We start from the raw sequence: 8204 nt of genomic DNA, 5'->3' as shown, positions 1-8204 counted from the left end.
GTAGGAAACCAATCCCCACGCGGTCCAACGTGTGCAACAACAGAGTGTCGCGCGCGAGAGTGGGACTATCGCGCGCTGGTACTACCACGACGATTTTTGAAACCTTGCCAGCTTTAGAACTAGGACTGGTATTGATTACCAGCCTTGGCCCTGCCAGCCCCCCTCAGGGATCAAAACAGAAAATAGAACAAAGGTAAGCTATACCTTTGGTTTTTGAGTTTGAAAGGTGTTTGAACTTTGATGTTTGAAGGCTTGATTGAGGTGTTTGAGTGGTAGAAGCAAAGAACAATTTGGTTCTTGAGTGATTGTAACTTAAGGCTAGAATATATGTAACCCTTTGAAATTCTTGAACCTCTTTAATGAAAGAAGGAGTGTGGTATTTATAGGGAGAGAATGAGGTGAATCTGGTTGGAAACAGAGGAGTTTAGCCAGTCCACGAGGCCTGGCTAAGATTGCATTAGTGGCCAACTGTCCTTCTCAAGAAAAGTTGGTGGGAGATTGGGCCATCGCGCGATGGAGTGAGTCTGGCGCGCGATGGTGCACCCCGGCGCGGGATGGTTGTGCCCTGGCGCGCATCAGTAGGGTTTTTGGTTTTTGAAGTGGCTTAGGCTAGGTTAGGTTCAAGGGTTTTGTAAACACTCAAAGCTCAAACACGCTATCATTCCCAGGGTGTTCTTGATCCATTTCATCATCAGAGAATCAAAAACCGTAAGTAAACTAATCTGGAAGGCCAGATTGGGGTGTCTACACACCCATTGGTGCCAACTAAACCAAGTCCAACAAGAAAATTAAACAACACCCATAACTAAATTATTATAGACCCAAATACTAGAAATCAAACATAATCCACCGACAATGGAGACATGAAATAAAAACAACAAAAAAATAAAATAACACCACCATCAGCCCTATGGATCATGGATATCCCAGCTCAATCTGAATCACTCCCAGCAAAGTCATTGCTAACCTCCAGCTCTGGAAAGTTAAACGGCTCGTACGGAGCAGATGACTGTCCTATCCCTATAACACGGTTATACAACCACTGATTCTGGTGGGCTAGTGTACGTTGATTCTACCCAATCTAACGCACCTCTCTCTTTAACTTCTGCTAGCCTTTAGCCACAGCCACCTCAAGACAGAAAATCTTTTTTAACCAAGTGTTCGTGTTAGCATTTTTCGGGGGCTCAGTCAACAATGCCCCACGCCTACCTCTAGAATGTGCTGCACTTTTATGAAGGATAGAACTATCAATATCACCCGGCCTAACCTCATCGTTCTTAAAATACTTCGCAGCCAACCCCTCAGTGGCCCTACAGATAGAGGAAATCAGATATGGGAACGGCATCCGAGTGCTGATTGCCGCATCTCTGAACTCTATGATTTTTATAAAAATATATTGGGCCCAATCACAAACCGTTGCCTCATCCAAAAATGCCACCAGCATGTTTCCCTTGGTTTCGGAAAGCTTATTCTCGGTCGCTTGAGGATCTAGGTTATAGCATACCAACTGATTAACAAACCGAAAAGACGGCCTAAATTTACTCGGCCGATGGGGAATCATTTCGTTCTTTTTTTTTTCATACATCATATAAAAAACAGCATCCTTATCAAACTCCGAATTAAGAACCGGGTAGTTTGTTTCCCCCATGGGTCGAGCATAATGCAAACTGGCTTCAATGATATTTGGGGTTACCCCGCACATGCACCTTACCAATCCTAGAAATAATATAGGCCCTGGGATCCAAATCAGTCCCGACCTCAGGCAATGACATATGCTTATAAAATTCCTCTACTAACTCAATATTACAACTAGGATTGGGTTCAAACCAGAAGGACAAACCTTGCCTGACGACCGCCTGAATGACGATGTCGTCTGGTGGAAAGCTATCCCTGACAATGTATCTCTCCGCCTTGGTTCCCCGGCCTTTGCATGAGGCCTCCCACGCCATCTGCTCATCCCTAGCGATTTGGTCTCGGTTTCTCCTCCATGGACGGGCCGAAACCTCCTTCGGAGTGGGTTCTTGCACAAAATCTGGATCAGGTGCAGGACCGGAGGGGCCCACTCCCTTTCCTTTTTCTGCCTCCGTAGCCCTCTTCCTGGGTGCCATGTGAGTAGTGGATTAGTAAAAGGTAAAGTTTGGGTTTTTGGGTAAGTTAAGATTTGGGATTTTTGGGTAAGTTTAGAGAGGATTATGTAGTAGAGGTGGGAGAAAGGAGAGTTTTTATGGAGTTTGGAGAATTTTTGATGGGGGAAAGTGGATTTTCGGAGGTTTTGGGTGGAGATTTTGGGTATGGGTTATGGAGGTTTAGAGAGAGAGAATGGAAGATGAAGATGATGGAAAGAAAAGAGAAAGTGAAAAGAGAAAGGAAATCGCCGACCCTTGCACCTTTTAACCCCTTTTCTGCGCTTTTTTTTAAACAAGAAGGCTTCGGTATCGATACGGGTGGGACCTGTATCGATACAGTTGGGACTGTTCTAATTCTGGCCGTTTGTCTCTTCTTCTTTTTTTGAAAGGGTTTTGCTTTTCTTTTGGCTAAGGATTTTGGTTAAGGAATGGTTAAGGGTTTTGTTCACATGACACCCATCAAAAGTTCTTCAAATTCAGCCCCAATGACAACGATGCTCCGAACAAGACACCCATGATGCACAAGCTAAACCCCCAATCCACACACCGGTTTCCTAAGTTAGACTCAGGAACTGACTCGAACTGGTTTAAAATTGGTCAAAGGGACACATATGTGGTCTAATCATAAAAGAACGCCTTGTTTCATCCCCTATGCACATGACCAACTCTCATAAATGCATGTAAAATATTAAGCTGCTCAATTATGAAATAAACGCCTACTATTTTACGCAAATACGAGAAAGTTAAAACAAAGAACATGGAAATGTTTCTTAGGATGCAGAATAAACCACGTGGGGACACCTACTCAAAGTTAATGACAACATAAACATGTTCATGAAACGCCAGATATATGCATGAGTCCAAGTTAAACAGGCACAAAAATTTGGCTCATTTTAACATGCTCGCCTAATTTTGGCAATCAAGCATAACAAACGTATCCCCAACAATTTAAAAATTAAATAAAATAAAATTTACCCTAGCAACGCCACGAGACCGTGTCCCCCAACTAAAAACATGCTATGTCCCCAAAGCATGGAGACACAACAGAAGAAAAACACAAGGGAGAAGAAATGGACCTACAGGTGGCAGTCAACCACCATGACCTCGGCCGATATTTGAGGAATTTCCTGTTTCCGGCCTCCAAGCAAGTCACCGCACCCTGCAAAAAAACATTAGTACCGCCCAGTTCGTGGTCTCCGGGCTCCCAAAACAAAAAATAAAAAGAAAAATACTCCACTAAATCTTCACGCGATTATCGTGTCATACTTTTCTTCCCATCCCTCGCCGGTAGGCAAGAAACGGGTGGCTCAATTATTAAATCAATGAACAAACCACCGATATCAAATGACTCGCCGCTAAAAGACACCTAATCCTCCACGGTTTCCCTCGGAACTCTCTCAATGGCTACGAGACACCTAGTATTGTCTCGATAGTACTTAGGCTTTAGAGGTGATTGCTTTTCTACGATGGAGGATTGCTTACCTCTACCTATATTGACTCGAAACAACTACAGAAACTAAAAAGAAAACAAATAAAAAATAACTACTCGAATTCTTAATACACGTTACCATCCCCGGCAACGGCGTCAAAAATGCTTGACGATTTCGTAATCCTAAAATAATGGGTTGCCCCAAGCTTAGGGCGGAGATCGACGTAGCATAATATCCGGTAAGTCCGGAGTCGAATCCACAGAGACGGTGATGTGTGCTGACTAAAAACTTGGGTTGTTATTGATTAAACTGGCTCTTAGGTAGCCACCCATTGTCGTTTTGATTGAGATTAAGTAAAATCTAGGAATTAATTGTACTTTTCAAATAATTAAAGGAAGTACGGTCGTATGGTTCATAACACTCACAACCAGTCTGGATTTACTTGCTCCATTCAATATTTTTAAAAACGTTCAATTTTAGATTGGAAAAGATACCCCGCAAGATGCGAAACCTTAGGGTCGCCATTTACCCATGCGTAGCGGAGAATGAGTTTTGGACCCTCATTCCCTCGTTCACATGGGCTCCGACAATGCCCGGGTTCGTCTAACGAATGTTCTTTAATAACGTAAAATTGCTTTTGCATTATTATTCCAAAATAGGAGCAGAACGTGTCTGACTTGGCCACGGTGTGCTAATCACCCCGCGACCTTTACGACTACTCATTCAACATCAAATAGAAAAGCAAAATAAACCTTAACTTGCATCATGCTTGAAATCTAATTTAAACAAAAGATTAAAACTAAATTAAGATCCACAAGCAACTTTAATTAAGAACGAAACGTAAAATAAGTTACCGGAAGATGTGTTCTTGAACAAAACTTGATGACTTAAAAGATAAGAGCTCTCAAAAACAAAGAACGTAAAAAGAAAGCTGCTAATAAAAAGAACTAACCCTAAAAACGAAGTACGGAGCGTTATTTATATTAAAAACCCCCAAGTCCAGATCTAAAAATCTTAAATTATTATTATTTTTCGACGTGTTAGTCGATATCGATACAGTAGGAGGCTGTATCGATACAATTCTTTCTGATCCTCCCCGATTCATTCTTGCACCCCTTTGTATCGATACAGGAATTAGTAGTATCGATACCGCCTGCCTTAGTGGCCAACTTGAGAGCTTTGCATGGAATTTGGCCACCTGGCGTTCCAATGACGTCTCTTTGACTCCCCAGCGACGTTCAAACCAGCCTCAAGGTTACGCATTCCAACCTTGGTGGTAAATCTACCTTATTACCTGAGAAAATAATAAAAACACAAAACCAAAACAAAACACAGCATCAAGTGCAAAATGGAAGAAAATGCGCCTCTAATGCGCTAATTCGCTCTACTTAGGCGCTCATATCCAAGATATGCGCCTATCAAGCGCCACAAAGTGTGAAGATTCAATTTGGGTCATTCAATTCAATTGAGGTAGTGCAATGTCATTTTGTTCAACAGCTTGGGGGCAGCATCTGTGCCAAGGCAAAAGTAGATGACATGGATGGCGAAGGATGGACCCTTGTTACTTGTAGAAAGAAGAAGCGTGAGCCAAGTGCGAAACATCCCATGGCCCCAAAGCCTAGTCCCAGAAGGAGGCATACAAGAAGGCAACAAAGAAGGAAGAAGCTGAAAAAAATAGCTTCAAACTTGCCAGAAGACATCCCTATTCGAAGACTACGCACTCTATTTACTTTATGGGACTTCTTACTCGAGTCAATTTGCAACACCAGTATTTTTGAAGCTTCATGCAATACTGTGAGTTATGAAGAAATTGAAGAGACGAAACTAGAGTTGCCTCCTGTATATTAGCACTCTCCAATCCATCTTGGCTCTACCATTTGCGCCAAAGATTGCTTTGCTTGCGTTGGAGCCATACACTCTCCGACGAAGATTTATTGCTTGGCACAACTCCACATAATCGTTCGCTTTTTATCTCTGGATACATATGCGAACAAAGAGTCAATAGGATGCTCTTGGATGGCGGATCTGCGGTAAACATCTTGCCTCTTCGTACACTGAAGGAACTCGGTATCTCTATGGAAGAACTAGCACCGAGACGTCTCATGATCCAAGGATTCAATCAAGGGGGCAAAGAGCTGTTGGCATCATTCACCTGTACCTACTCATCGATGATATGACTTCAAGCGCACTGCTCCATGTCATGTCATTAATGCCAAAACCTCTTACAATGTATTGCTTGGGCGGCCGTGGCTCTATGAGAATGGCATTGTCCCATCAATGCTTCAAGTACTACAAAGATGGTGTGACAAAAAAGGTGGTAGCCGATGACAAACCCTTTAGCGTAGCTGAATCCCATTTTGCCGATGCTAAATTCTACTTGGCAAACATGGTGTTGACAGAATTAGTGCCAATAGCCTCTTCATCAAGATATAAACCCTCAGAGGCCAACAACCTTCAAATTGGAAAAACCAACATCCTTACTAAGGCGAAGGAGGAAAATAGTCAAGGTGACAAGCATCACGTGGAAGATCCATCAAAGAAGAAAGGCATGCCAATACTTTGTTATGTACGAAAGTTGCAAAAAAACGAAGAGTCGGCCTTGAAAGGATTAACACTCCCAATCACCGACCTTAACGAAGCAAAGGTTGCTCCACTCCTGAAAGGATTCATTCAAGCCACACATGGCCCTCAAGTGGAGCATGAATACCTGCCTTCACAACGGACAAATGGCTTTGATCCCAATGCCTACAAGCTATTCGCAAAGGCTGGACATAATCCAAAAGGTTCGACCACTCTAGGGAGACTCTTGCTTGAAGTGACTGGCGAAAAGATACATGGCTTGAACCCGACTCAGAAAATGTTCAATCAGAAGGGATATGCTATCAAGGAGTCTCAAGTAGGTCTTGGATATACCGCACTTGCTCCTACTAGCATCTTCATAAAGAAGTCAAGCAATAACCACATTACGACAGGAGAAGGTACTTCATCACAAAAGGCATCGGTCTTCGATTGCTTGAATGCTCCGAAATCACAAAGGTCAGTCTTTAACAAATTGACTCCTCAAGAAGAAGTTGTCTTATCTGTGGGCAGCGTGCCCTTCGGAATTTCCGGATTCTGAAACGCGAGGGCCCAGATCGAGGGAGCGCGAGCGGGGAAGCAAGCACTCGCGAAAATACAGAGTCGCCACTCGGGTTTTGAAGGTCCGACACCCAAGGAACCGTATTTCGAAGCACTTGCCGCGCTGATTGATTTGAAAAAGTTAAGGAACCAGCCCGTCATAACCATATCTGGGTTCGGGAGCCAGGTTACGAGAGGGGAAGGGTTTTATGGCACCCCTCTCGCCCAATCCGGAGATCGGTCTCTACTTAGGCATTTGCGAAAGATGTTTGTTTGCGATTCTGTTTGATTAATCAATTTTTAGCCATTTAGGGCGGGGGAACAGTTTAAGGGTGTAGGGAGGTATTCCCGAACAGGTGCAAAATGAGCCCGAGCATGGTCAACAAAGGGTCAATGCACTGTGGACCACTGATATGAGAAGTCAATGGTCCAGAGAGGTTGTACGATTCTCGGTACAATAACATGAGACGTTATTGGACCAGATACAAGGAAAGTGACATGTGATGCCACTGTTCAGATACATTGTTCGGCAAAAGAAAAGACAAACAGAAGGAGAGCTCCTTAGAAAGGATATGGTCCAAATTGTTTCCTTAGGACCAGTTACATGTGAAGTAACTGGTCCAGACCATTTGTTCGGCTATGAGACAGCCGAACAAGGAAAGAGGTCCTGTCAGATGATGAAATAGAGGGAACATTCTGGAAGAGTCCAGAAACATTGGTACTCCGTTAAGGAATAAGATCCCGAGAATATAGGGTCTGAGAAAGATACCCAATGAGAATGGGATGTTCGGTCAGTAATGGAAAAGACTCCTAAAAGGACTCTTTTCCATAAATTGATAAAGGAAACGAAAATCCTTGATATCCTGGGTTTCCTATACGAGCTAGGAATCCTATGGCAATAGGGATGCTTGGGCACCAAGCATCCGAATGTCTATATAAACAGAGCAAGCCTAGAGGTAAAGGGTACGCAATACACTGCAATCTTATTGCTTTCCTACTGATAATTAGGGTTTGATCATTAGTACGAAATACTAACAAAGGCATCGGAGGGCCTTTGCCACGAGAGGCAAAGGTGCGCTCACTCCTTGTCTGTTTTGCAGGATAAGGGTTTCTCTGACGAATTAGAGTTACGTTCAAGAGCCACGTGGAGCCGCTGCATTCCAGTGCTGTTCAAAGCACTACTTGAATTTATCCACCTACAATTGGCGCCGTCTGTGGGAAACGAAAGAGTTCCCTTTGAAATACGACCATGGTGGAAGTAGAGCCAGCAACGCCACACGACCCGAAGGATGTGCTAATTGGAGGAGGGGATAAGTCTCCACCCGGGGCTCCGAGAAAGCCCGAAGGAGGACACAGAAGGACCACGAGTAAGGGCCACCCCCTTACTATCCATGGCAACTCCAGAAATAGAGATGGAGAGACGGCATCGAAGTCCACGAGAAGGACTAAATCCCATCGAGGGGATGAATCGATTGCACACTCCAGGAGTATATACCGTAGCGAAGACGTTCTTGATAAGAAGAGACAAGAA

The sequence above is a fragment of the Rhododendron vialii genome, chromosome 8a (genome assembly GCF_030253575.1).
Source record: "Rhododendron vialii isolate Sample 1 chromosome 8a, ASM3025357v1".
NCBI classification, from domain to species: domain Eukaryota; kingdom Viridiplantae; phylum Streptophyta; class Magnoliopsida; order Ericales; family Ericaceae; genus Rhododendron; species Rhododendron vialii.
This window is presented reverse-complemented; position numbering follows the sequence as displayed.